Raw genomic sequence first — 14,255 nt, forward strand, 5'->3', positions numbered from 1 at the left:
AATGACTAATCTCCGAACGGCTAACCGCTAACCCTTTTATCCTAATCCGTTCCACGAGTTTTGGTATTCTTATTCGTATTTTGCAGGATGATGCACAAAGATCAAGAGCAAGTTGACCAGGTCGTCTTCATCTCGTTCCACTTTGGGATGAGAAGGACATCCGCTGGCAAATCTACTCTGAGAAGGATCACTCAACTTCAACATTCGACCATGCCAACATCTAGCTGGGGGGAGTTTGCTTCATGCTAAGTGAGTTTGCTTCATTCTAAAAAAAGATGCATAACTAAAAGCAAAATAAAAATTTATCTTTGTCTTATATATATATATATATATGATGAATACAAAATATATATATATATATATATATATATATATTAGTAAGGTGTGATCTAAAAAATGATGAAAATAAAATAAAAAGAGTGTGTCTAGTTTTCTGTTTTTAAGAGCTAAATAAATGGACTATGAAGATAATCTCTTATAATGGAAATGATGAATAGTTGCTCTGTTGTAATTCCTATCAAGTACCTAGTTTTCAGCCTTGAATTCTCCCATGTTTTGGATAAGACTATTTGATATAAGAATTTACTCTGAACTTGAAACTCGTGGGTAGCATATGCTTGATCTAAGTCTAGGTGATTGATGGATATGATATGAGAAGGTCTGAGCTGATGTTTATCTTATTCTAAGTGATACTAAAGTTCTGAAGATTTATCTTTTAAAAAACATAAAAATGCTACATGATGAGTTCCTATATAACAAAGTTTAAATTCCTACCAGAGCCATATATGATATTTAGAATAGGAAAACTTCCACATATATGCTGCTTGTTTTGCATTGAGTTTAGTCAAGCTTTGTTGACCCTTATGAGAGGTTTGTCATGCTCTTAAAATCAAGATCACGTACACACCACTCACATATGCACTACTCCTACACTGGGGGTAGGCGCAAAAACATGACATTCCATCTAGATCCAACCAAAACTGTTTTACTCCTACACTAGGAGTAAAAACCAAAAACATGTTCATAGGATTTTTAAGTTCTTGTTGCTATCTCTCAAAAGTTTTGTTGCAGAAAAGAAGCATTGGGCTATACAAAAGTTATTCATAAAAAAGAAGAGAAAAGAAAAAAGTGATGAGAAAAAATGGACAAGTGTCCGAGATATCTAAAACAATGGCTACTCAGATGCCCGCTTGAAAAAAGAAGAAAGATGAATAAGATAGCCCATGTTTTCTTGCACAAATATTTCCATGTTTCAAAAGAGAGATATGTTTTCAAGGAGCATAGTAGAATTAGGTTAGCCACCATATATATTCACCATACATCCACACACATGCACATCTTGATTTGATTATATGACTCAACTCTCTTTGGATCCAAGGTTTGACTTTACAATATATGTATTACAAGTATGCTCTTTCATGCTTTTTCCACTCCTATGAGCTCCACATAAGCCTTAGTTGTAGAAAGAGAAAGGTATAACATCACTATTGCCTTGGTGAGGATCCATAAATACCACATTTATTGAGAGACCTAAGAGTGTCATACAATGGAAGCTCTGAGTTTTATTTTGAAAATCTATAAAAACTCTAGAACAATGGTTGAGCTGAGAACTTGAGACATAGTGCTTGACTTGATCATTCTGTCTTTCAATTGCTCAAGACATAAGTGAAAGATAAGAAGCCCCATGGTTGAAGGTAATGTGGGTAACTTTGAAAGTCAAATCGGTTTATTCTAATTCGGAGGAGACTTCTTGTTTAAACGCATGTGTACTTTTGAGGAGTGAAAGCATCGATGCAACTCCTGATCCATTTACTGAGTTTAGCTTTCCTAAGGGACTAACAAAGGTTAAGCTTGGGGGAGTTTGTTGATGGCAGTTAACAATCATTATAAACCATCAATATAACATGTATAAGGGCATAAATATAATCACCAATGAAGGTCTAGGGGTTTAAACTAACAAATTCCATGAGTTTTGGTGAATCTTTATTTTCTATAGGGTTTATCTCGAAAACTGTCAAGGTAGACCTAGATGTCAGACTTAATCATGCTTATCCACAACGAAAACAACCCTAGAAGGTTCCAGAAGACTTGAGAGGACACCACACCGAAGCGGAGGGTGAGGCGCCAGTAGGTGGGGCTGGCCGGCCCCACCTATAGACCGGTTGGCCCTTGGGGTCCACCTATCAGCCCCCCGTTGTTATATCGGTTCTCCACTGCCTCCTAGATTATATCTATGTTGTTTATTCAAGTTGGTTTGATCCAAGGGCTCAAGATTGATGCTTCGGCCTATATATATCAGCCCCTGCTACCCCCTAGGCATCAGATCATCAAACCCTAATCAAGTCATTTGAGGAGACAGAAACCCTAATTATCCTCAGAGCTCCACTATATTCTAGGGCATAGCTAGTTAGGCTAGGTCTAGAGGGAAGCAAGCAGGTTTCACTTAGATTCCTGATCGTGTCAAGAGCGTGGTTTGGTATAATCTTTGTACCACCTCTCTTTTGTATGTCTCATTACTTTTATATGTTTGCTACAATTGTTATGTCAATATTATTCATATCATTCATGTTCCTAGTTGTAATGTTCATTGTCTACTTTGATTATATACTTAGTATAGCTAGATTATCACTATATTCATGCATAAGTTCGTATAGCGCTCGCTCTGGTGTACACAGGGTTAGTGGTCAACATTGTGTATGTGTGGTGCTTATATGTTGTTTACCTACGGATACACCCTATATTCTAGGTCATGTGGTAGATCATGGATGTGACACTCCCATTGAGTCCTTTGTAGTCCACTCCCCGAATATAGGTATACAAGTAGGATCTAGTTACGAAGGAAGACAAGCTTTGTTCTTAATCTTCCTTAGTAATATCCCTTATGTGTAGATATGAAGTTGATCTTAGCCATGATTACTAAGTGTAATTGCACTAATCAATGTATGCTTTGACTTGTAATTAAGAATGACTTAGGAACTATTCCTCTAATATTCTACTTAACCATGTTAATGCCAAAGAGAGGAGTACTCTGAGTGATCAATGATTAGTTATTATACACTATTCATATATACATTTACCTCTTGACTTACCTCTATTGTGAGTAGAATATTGGCTATGGTTTACTTCTCCATCAATAGCATAAATTATCAATACATGTCCTTGTCAGGCCTTCCCTATGGTAAAAATATAAATAATGATGCCTGGAATACTTTTGGGTGAAGTGCTACAATGATATATTATCTATGTGCTTACAGAACCCTTTCATATATATATATATATACATACATATATATATATACTATATATATATTACACCTAGGTGCATTCTATATAGAGAATGCACCCAGGCCAAACCGACCGACGCGCGCGCATATCTGGTCTAGCCTACACGCGCCTGAGGCTGCCTCGCCCGCACCACCTGGTCCGCACGCGGCACGCTCCAGCAAACCGCCTCCACTCCCTCTGTTCAGTTTCCATTGCTCTTTTCCTCGCGAGGAACCATCGTCGCTCGCGCTGTGCCGTCGCTCCGTTGAGCGAAAACCGCCCCCATTGCTCCGCCGAGAAAACTGCCCCCACTCGCCCTTCATTTTTATTGCTGCTCCCCCACCCCGTACTCCCCCACACCCCCGCGCTCTCCATTTGCCGCTTCGCGTGCTGTGGTTTTCCGCTCTCCATTTGCCGCTCTTCGGATTTCTGGACCTAGGGTTCGAGCGTCGCTGTGTTGAGGCGCTCAAATTCGAATCCACCGCTTTTTATCCCGATGTAAGTCATCCCCCATTCCCTATCCCTACTTAATTTTGAATTGAATTCATTTTAACTGGCTATTACGCTCGTTTGTAATCGGCTTTTTTATGGTTTGTTTGCAATTTAGAGGATCCATGGGGCAATTGCAATTGTAACCATATTAGTACTTAATTTTGTAATTTTTGCGATGACTTGTGTAACTAGCCTATTTTTCCTTATGTTTGCAACTGGTAGGGTGTTGTAGTTGTAAATGGTCGACAATTCATCTAAAATTCAACTGATTTTGTAACTGTTGCTACAACTCACTTAATCTGAAGGTGCATCTCTAGTGTTTTATCGGTTGCAATTGGTTGACAATGCTAGTTTGTTCATTTCTGGGTTCTAATATGTAGAGGATACTGTTTGATTTTTGTTTTGTTTTGATCTATGGCTCATGGGCTCAAAATGACACCATTTTTTCATGGGTTCTAATATACGCATAAATTGGGACTTTTTGTTTTCGATAACCTTATAAGTGTTGATGGACATAGTACATACGTTGGACTCAAAACCTTTCATGTTTTGCTCTTGATGACTTGTGTAACTAGCTTCTAACCTTAGTTGTAACTAGGAGGGTGTTCTAGTTGTAATTTGTTGACAATTCATCTGAAACTAAACTGAAATTGTAACTATTGCTACATCCGGCTTTTTCAATCTTTTTTGAAGGTGCAAGTGTAGTGTTTTATTGGTTGCAAATGGTTAACAATGCAATTTTATGTTTTATTCTCTTTTTTTTGTGCAACTGGCTTTTTTTCTTCTGATGTGTATTTTTTTCAATGGCAGTGGTTATAATGAATTCGGAAGGGAATGTATCAGGTTCCCAGGGCAGTGACCCTCCTCAGTGTTCCTCCTGTGTTGCTTCGCATGAGCAGAATGTATCAGGTGCTCAGGGCAGTGACCCCCCAGCGTTCCCCCCATTTTGCTCCACCGGAGCCAAAAAGGCTGAAGGTATACAAGTCGAAGGGCAGGAAGAAGAGATTAAGGCTCCCTAGTCCACCCCGACCTGATTTTGAGAGTGAAGTGCATGAACGACAGGAAAGAGAGCAAGATCCAGATTTTGATCCTGGCACTGATGGTGATGCAGGGAGTGAACAACATGGCGAGGATGATGCCGAGGCTGGTGGCAATGGTGACACTGGTGCTGATGATGATGGGGATGTAGTGAATGTAGCCAATAAGAAGAGGCCCTGTAAGCAGCCTCCTGCAATTCGTTGCTCTCCTTCAAAATTTCATGAACTTCTCAAAGCTCTCCCTACTGACCTCGAAGATATAGTAAAGGCAAGGGGTTTTGGTGGATTGTTGGGATTCAAACCAACCTGCCTGGATAGGAAGTTGCTCACCTGGCTTATGTTGAGGCTTAACCCAGAAATAATGAAATTAGAGCTTGGTGGTGGTAAAGTGATTGATGTTAATGCACACACTGTTTGGTGTCTGTTCCAGATACCCAAAGTTGGCGGTGACCCACCTTATATGTCTGACGCTGAAGCTCATGTTAGGCGGAATGAGTTGGGAGAACAAATCTGTCCTAGTACATACAAAAGGCTGGGTATTAGGATTGTGGATATTGTGGATGGACTGAAGAGCAAGAAGCTCATGGGGGATTTGGGTCTCAGGGCATTTTTATGGCTGTATTCCAGTCTCTGCTTTTCTCAAACACTGATAGTTGCATCAGGCTTGAGGATGTTATATATACTGAGGATCTAGACAACATTGGCAAGGTTAATTGGTGCAAAGCAGTAGTGGACAACCTTAGCAAAGCTGCATGTTTGTATAAAAAGGATTTCACGGCGAAGGGCGTCCATGCACCTCTCATAGGATGCGGTATTTTTCTTATGGTAAGTTTTTGTTGCATTTACTGGCTTTTGTGACACTAGTAGTTTTTCCCCTGGTTGTGTAGTAGTTTCTCCAAAAACACACATTTTGTTCATGGCAAGAGTTGCAAATGGGGTCATGGCACATTAGTAATTATGTTGTAGTTTTGTTGCAATTGGGTCATGTTTCCAGTGGCAATTGGTCTCCTGTTGATCTTTTCTTATCTAGCATTCTTTGTATTTTTGACTTGTAATTTTCTACAGTAGTTTTTGTTGCATTTACTGGCTTGTTACACTAGTAGTATTTTTTTTCTAGCTGTGCATTTAGTTTCTCAAGAGTTGCTAGTGGGGGTCATGGCACCATAGCAACTGTGTAGTAGTTTTTGTTGCAATTGGGTCATGTCTCCAGTAGCATTTGGTCTACTTTTGTTTTATTTTTATCTATCATCCCTTGTATTTTTTACTAATATTTTTCTATAGTAGTTTCTGTTGCATTTTTACTGGCTTGTTACACTAGTAGTAATTCTCTGGCTGTGTAGTAGTTTCTCCAAAACACACATTTTGTTCATGGGGCAAGAATTTGGAACTGGGGTCATGGCACCAGTATCAACTGTTTAGTAGTTTTCTATTGCAATTGGTTCATGTCTCCGGTAGTAATTGAATTGTTCATGTCACAGTAGCAATTGTGTAGTAGTTTTCTGTTGCAATTGAGTCATGTCTTCAGTAGTAATTGGTGTCCTGTGTGTGTTTTTGTTTTGTCTTTTTTATACATGCAGATGCTATACGTTGATCACTTGCAGCATGGGCTACAGGTAGACTTGTTCGCGCTCCCTCGATGTGCTATTTTGGATAGCAAAATTATCGACAGAATTACAACATTGGATCGTAGGGGAGATGTTCCAGAAGATGCTATTGAATATGGCAACCTCAGGGTAAGATGCTGATAGTCTGTTTTTTCTTTTTTTTTCTTTTTTGCATGTTTTTTTATCCAATATGTGATTTTACGTTTCAGATAACCAGTTTCATTTTTTTGTTTCTTAAAAACCTGCAGTTGAGAAGCATCAACGCCACATGTTATACACCCCCCGCTTTTGTCCCAGCTGCTCCTACTATTGCTGCCCCTCGCCCTATTCTTGCTCTTGAGGGAGCTTCTTATGCTACTGGTACCTCAGCGGACGTGGCTGGCACACATAATCCCAAGCTTCCGTACTGCCATGGAGCTTCATCCTCCTGTTCTACACCAATACCCAAGCTTCCGTACTGCTTTTGGCCAGAGCATTGCTGATGTAGTTGGAAGAAGTAGGAAGTCAGAGGCGCTTAAGATATTGAAGGCTTTTGATGACAGTACGGCCTAGGCCTAGACCTATGCGACCAAGGCTGCTCAGTACATTACTATGGCCAACGATCTAATGGCAAAAAGTCATCATGAGTGCTTCAGTGCTATTCAGAAGCTTCTTGCTGATTCCCATGCTGGTAGGGAAGCTGCTAATGAGCGTAGGAGGGGAAAGAGGAGGAAGAAGAGTAAATCTAGAGCATCAGGTAGTTTGTTGCAGTTTTCAACATATTCACATTGCAATTACTAACATATATATGTGTTGCAATTGTGTGTCATACCAGTTTTGAAATTTTTATTATCAGTTTGTTTGCAAGACTAACAAATTTTTGGGTATGCAGCAGCAGCTAAATCAGTTGTTGATGAAGATCAACGCAAAGCAGTAGGTGACAAAGATGTTCTAGAAGAAGAAAATGTTGGAGCAAATTCTAGAGGAGGTACTTTTGTTGCATTTTGTCTTTGTTTCATTTTTCAATTACCACATTATCTGTGTTGCAATTGGGGGGTAGGGGGGCCAACAAGCTTACGTGGGGTGTTTATTTGTTTGGTATGCAGGAGGAGAGACTAGTGGAGGACATATTCTAGATGTTGAACCACCACTAGGTTCTCTTTTTTTGTTGCATTTTTGTCTTTTTGTTTTCATGTTGCAATTATAGCCATTATCTGTGTTGCAATTGGGGTGCAGGTGGGCCAACAAGCTTACGTTGGGTGTCTATTTTTTTTGGTATGCAGGAGGAGAAACTAGTGGAGCTGGATTTGGCCAAGATGATTTTCATGAAGAAGAATTCGATGGAGATGGATTTGGCCAAGGACATGATTCAGACCATGATATTGGCCAAGGACCTGAAAGCAGAGATGGAGATGGCCAAGGTGCTGGAAAAGGACCTGAAGGCGGAGACCGAGATGGTCAAGAAGGTGCTGAAAAAGAATCTAAGAAAGGACCTAAAGGCAGAGACCGAGAAGTCCAAGAAGGTGCTTGTAACACCCTAGGTGTTTGGCTTCTACAAAAAAAGTGCATTTCATTTCATAAACATATGCATCATCCATGTCATCATGCCATTGTCACTGAAACATACATATGCAACATTCGCAAATTCTGATTGTTTCATACTGGATTGCTTATGAATGGTAGTAGTGAAACATGTGAATGCAACATGAGTTTCTCATACCTTGAAACATGGCAACATGGTAGTAATATGACAAGTATAAAATAACAACAAGGTCATGAAACATGTGAAACATGAAATTGCAACATTTGAGTGAATTGCTTGTTTTGTTGCTTCATCACATGTGATCATTAGAAATTGGTATAGCACTTGTGTAAAGTGGTTGATTATGGTCTAATACACCTTAACTACACTTAGGGTAATTGTTGGGACATTGTTCATGTAGATCAAAATGACTAAATTGCCCTTAAGTGGAGGTTTGACTTGAATTGACCCTTAGAGTGCAACTGTTTGACTGAGTCAAAAGACCAACTTAGAGACTTTGCATGGCTGTGCACTTTTTACCAAAGTTGTAGCTAATTTATCAAGGAACAAAAGTTGTTTTATGATCAACTCATGAAAATGTGTGGAACAGCCTCAAACATGGCCCACCAGTCATTATTGATGGTGGATTCAACACTGAAAAATAATTCTAAGTCCTAACTGCATTTTCAGTTGGATCAAGCCAACTTTGGCTTGATGTAACTTCTGATCCATGGTGAATTAGATGATGGTCCTTGAAAGGAAATTGTAGATGGATGGTAGACCTACAATTTTCATGTACACTGTTTTTGCAATGGATCAACGGTTTAGCCGTTTTAAGACGTTGAAGTCGCGCTGTTAGTCAGTTTCCATTGTCTGAATGAGTGCTACAGTGACTGATAGCCATCAGACAACAAATGCCGCATGTTGCCACCCATCGCCAGACTTCTGCTCGCGCTGCCACGCGCCACAGGCATCCTGGCGCTGCTGGCCGTGACATGAGCACCCCGCGCGCTTGCCCGACGCACTCGCCTACTCCATTTGCTTCTCTTTCGTCTCCATAGTGCGCAGCGCTGAGCCGCTGCAACCCCTCCATTTCTGACCGGTGTCGCCGTCATCGTGCGCGCTGGCCACTGCAAAAACGTGCCGGCCATCTTGCCCCTAGCTTCACCGTGATCCCCTCTACCACCTCCACCTTTCAATCGAGTCATTTGAAGCTTGGTAAGGGCGTAATCGCTAGTTCTTCCACCGCCGCCATGGCGGTACCTTGCCGGAGTTGGTGCTCCACATGGCCAACTGTCACCGCGACCCTCCCATCCTTTCTCTCCCTTGCGCTAGCTACTGTGAATGCTACTGAAGCTCATAGGGTCACCCACTAGGGCAGTGGCGCCGTCGTCTCGCTGGAGCCAGCCAAGCCGTGGCTGTGCGCCGCCATGGCCGTCGCCATTGCCAGTAGCCGCAACAATAGCTTCAATTGATGGCACTATTAGATGCGCATTGATGAGGCAAACACTGTGGCACCGCTGGACTCGTCGGAGATGCCACCCGCGACGAGCTACACCGCCATCCGTTCCTCCTTCCCCTGCCTGTCTCGCTGTCTCGCGGGCCCCTTTTGTCGATCGCCGATGCGGAGGCGGGAGCCAGCCTGGGCCGTGTTGGGGCTGGGCTGCGCTTGCGCGTGTTTGTGGGCCGTCGAGTCTGACCGAGCCGGCCCAGTAGTAGGATTAGGTTTTCATTTTTGTTTTGTTTATCCTTTTTCACAGATTTGTATATAGATTCAAAAATTTGTATCTCCTAGTTGGTAGATTCAAATGATGTGGTTCTAATTTTGCTGAGTTCATGATAATGTCTAGTTTTTATCAAAAATATAATTTATGCTATGTTCTGTTATGAAAATTGGAGTTGCTAATTATCTCTTTTAATCATGAAAGAAATAGGGGTAATTATATCTTTTTCTTTGTAGCTCCAAATGGCATGAATTTTTTGTGGTGTACTGCTCATATCATGAATAGCTTGTAGTTAAATTTTCATATATTTTGGACACTGTACGTAGGAGATAGAAAATTCTCTTGTTTGCATGGATGGATCTTGTGTGAATTTTCATAATTTTTCTATAGATCCAGTAAGGGTAAAATTTGGTGAGTGCTATTCTTATGCTAGAATGATGCTAGGAAAAATGTGAAATCTGTTGCTTGACACTTTTCAATAGGGTTTCCTAATTATGCTAAAAATAGACATGCCGCCTGTTATTTTGAGTACAGCAAGTTCTGCTTGCCAATAGCTTTGAAATTTTTATGGTAGTCTATGTGAAGCATGAGATAGCTACTGTAATTTTTGTAGATTTTTCTGAACAGTTTTACTATATATTGCTTGAATCACCTAATTAACTAAATAAATTAGAAAAGGATATTAAATGATTTATTTAGAAATTGGCACTATACTCTCTAATGTTCCTCTAGTATGCACAACAAGTTGGTAAACTTGGTTTAGTCCAATTATGCTTTTGCATCATAACTAAATATTTAATTTAGTAACCCTGTCATTTTTGGACAGATTCTAGGTTGACTGGAATTTGATTTGGTTAACGTAAGAATCATGCTTTGATGTTTACAAATGATTTGTAGAGAATTTCATAAGCTTTCCAGAATGTCCTCTTGCAAGTCATTTGAATTTATAGAACTCTGGTTATGATTGAATTAAGGAACTACCGTGTGCATAGGAAACTTTAACTGTTGTTTTAAGTATGCCTTTACTATTTCTAAGTTTGTGGTAATGTTCCTAGGTGTTAGGCCTTTAACTAAAGATGAGCATCTTTATCTTAGGTTATGCAAGTTAGGTAAGTTGATCTCATTCTTCAAGTTAAGTTGATACACGTTTTAAAGTGATTTGAATAGAGCTATTCTTAATCGGTAAACGAGTGTCTAGTGATGTTTTTGTTAAACACTTACTGTGATTCATTCATCATGAGCATCATGTCATTACTGATGCATCCATGATATTTATCTTGTGCATCGGCATGCAATAGGTGTACCGGAAGGAGTGACCCTGCTAGAATTCAAGGAACCGAGCGAGCAGCAGCAGCCGACACCGGAGGTTTAGGAGGTGTAGCCTTCAGGAGAAGTGCCAGACGAGGTCGCCGTTGAGTGTCCGGATCACCGTCCATGCAACTTTGTGAAAGGCAAGCCCCGGAGCATATTAAGCCTCCTAATTTCCAAAATGCAGTTAAAGTATTATTGTTACATATATATATATTGCTGCATTAAGTTTAGGTGTTGGATGCAAACATTTGCTGCATGGGTTATCCAATCCTTGTCCAGATATTGATACCCTGAATCCTATGTAGCTCAGGTTCGTGTAGTGCTTAGCCCTGCTTAAACACGGTAGAAGTCAGGTGATTCCCTGTCACCTGCGAGATATAGGAAGATACATATGGCATGGTTGGCTATATTTGCTATCGTGGAAAAGAACCAGTCTTAATTTGAAATGAAGACCGGATGGAGGCTTGCCGGTTTACAGTGACTCCGTCTGTGTCGATTAAGGACTGAATCTTGGAGCCTTTCCTGTTCATGTTGAACGCATGCCTCTCTCTTAGTTGGCCATGTCCAAAGACCGACCATGAAGCCGAGTAGCTCACCTCAGGCCGGGAGTCGATAAGTATAAAGTACGCCTTGGAAGGGAGCCGTAGACATGAGTCCAAGGGCAGGTGATTTAAAAGTCCTGATCGTCTTGGCAGAAGGGTAATCCCTGAGAGCGCTGGTGCTGATCGAACCCATGAATTTTATTCCTGAGTTGTCCCAAAGGTGACCCACGGCTACCCTTGCAAAGTATGCCAGGGTGAGAGTTAGGAATACCCCCTCAGCTAAGTTGTAATTCGATTCGAGCCGTCGTCTCTCCCGGTTAGTGAGAACTTGATGGGCTTATCTCCAAAGTAGATACACTAAATAACATAATGGTTCGGAAATGATGATGACAGCCTTATTATACCTGCTATGGTTAATATTGTTTGCTCCTAATAAGTGAGTGCTCTAGTACAGGTGCTAATCTAGTGGACAGGTAAATGATGACAAACTTGATGCTAAGTTTAAATTGGCTACTATAATCATAAGCTCTTTTATGCAACTGTGTCAAGCTAGCCCACCTCATAAGCCTTGCATGACCCTTGGTGTCTTTTATTTCTGGTTTTGATGGGTAAGTCTAGCTGAGTACCTTCTCGTACTCAGGGTTTATCTCCCACCAGTTGCAGATGACCAGTTCTACTTTGGTTGCTACAAGTATTGCCTTCTCCCAGCTGGGGATGAAGACTAGACCGTTGGGCATGGTATCTACTAGTTCTCGTACCTGATGATGCTTTTGTGGGACATGACTCAGATCTAGCAATGTATTTGAAACTATGAAGTTATGTACTAAACTATGTTGCTTCCGCGAACTTGAACTTGGTTTGTAATATCTTATTTGAACTCTGATGGATGTAATCCGAATGCTACTTGTGAAATGTTGTAATGAATGATGTGTTGTGTTGAATCACTATGGTCTTGGTTTGTATGTCGAGAGTTGGTTGAAATCCTTCGTGATTTCTGGACTACCGGGATTATGGGAACTTAAGTACAGGAATTTGATCACTTCGGTGATTGTTTTTGTACTTACATTCTTATGATTTGGTTGGTTCTATTACAGTGCTGACAAAGAATCTGGTGTAGGAGGAGAGGGCAAAAAAGATGCTGGAGAAGGTGGAAATATTGGAGGTAATCCTCGAATACTTATGTTGGAATGGATGAAATCACCATGTAATTTTTTTGTTATTCTTTTTCATATTTTTTTGTAATCACCACTAGTATTTTTCTTCCTATGTAGTACTAGGTCATGGCACCAGTAGCAACTATGCCGTAGTTTCTGTTGCAATTGGGTCATGTCTCCAGTAACAATTTTTGGTCTCCTGTGTTTTGTCTTTTTGTTTTTTATACATGCAGATGCTATACGCCGATCTCTAGCAGCATGGGTACAGTTATAAGTGTTTTTATCTTGCATCCTTTGTATTTTTTACTAGTATTTTTTCTGTAGTAGTTTTTTGTTGCATTTTTTATTTGCTTTTTTTGTTACACTAGTAGTATTTTCTTCAAACACACATTTGTTCATGGCAAGAGTTGCAAATGTGGGTCATGGCACCAGTAGCAACTTTTGTAGTAGTTTCTGTTGCAATTGGGGTCATGGCACCAGTAGCAACTGTGCAGTAGTTTCTGCTGCAATTGGGGTCATGTCTCCAGTAGAATATGCATTTGCAATGTGGTAGGGTCCTACAACCTTAATTATTCCATCTTATATTTTCCTTTTTTTCAAAGTTACAGATCCTCATTCTCGAATTCATGAACCAGTTAACACTGAGTCAAGCAGCGACAATGTTGATGCCTAGTCATCTCAGATTAGCCCCCCACACACGCCGCCAACACCTAGCAGCAATGTTGATGACCAGGAGAAAGGCATATCAAGTAATTCTTTTATATGAATCTCCCTCTTTTTTTTGGTTGTATTCATTATGAGTTTTTTTTCTTCTGTTTTGCCATGTTAATTCTTATATACTTTTCTTTTTCATTTACCCCTAGCACTGCTTCCATTGCGTGGTCCTTCAAAGGGGTTGGAGTCCATAATTAATCAGCTAGAAACATCTATGCTTGGTGATCCCTCCACTGACCAGGTGACATGATGATCACTTCATAGTGTAGTAATTCTTGTAGCATCAATATTGTAATTGGATTGTCTTATTGGTTGCAATTTGTATTCCACAGAACATAACTAGTGAGATTGGAGGTGCATCTAGGCAACCACAACCATAGCCTACCAATCCTGAAGTTGAGACACCGAGAAAGGAGGCATCTGATCACATGGAGGATCCCTTGACAACCTCAAGCACCGGCCGCAAAGTTAGCAAATCTGCTGTAAGCTATTTATGACACAAACACACACACAATTATTTTTTTATGCAGGCAGCTTTTTTTCTCATGTATGTTTGCATATATATATCTTTTTTCTAATAGTTTGTAGCTCACTATAATTTTCCATTTTTTTCCAAGCCTCTTCGTGGTGGTCGTAAGAAAGCGAAAGCTATTCAGGCACCTGCCGGGAACAAGAGGTCTCTTGCTCGTATGAAGAAAGAGCAAGAAGCGCGCCGCGCTCAACATGAGAAATATCTATGTCAGATGCGCGATGAAGCCAATGTAGAGATTGCCATGTTGAAGAGCAGTGTCGTTGGTGAGGAAGGGCCCAGCAGAGCTGCATCTAATGCATCTTTTCCAGATGATCCAATTGAAGACATAAATTGCTTAACCCCACCTATCCGGTTATCTCAAGAGGAACGTGAACAAGGAT

The sequence above is a fragment of the Miscanthus floridulus genome, chromosome 11 (genome assembly GCF_019320115.1).
Source record: "Miscanthus floridulus cultivar M001 chromosome 11, ASM1932011v1, whole genome shotgun sequence".
NCBI classification, from domain to species: Eukaryota; Viridiplantae; Streptophyta; class Magnoliopsida; order Poales; family Poaceae; genus Miscanthus; species Miscanthus floridulus.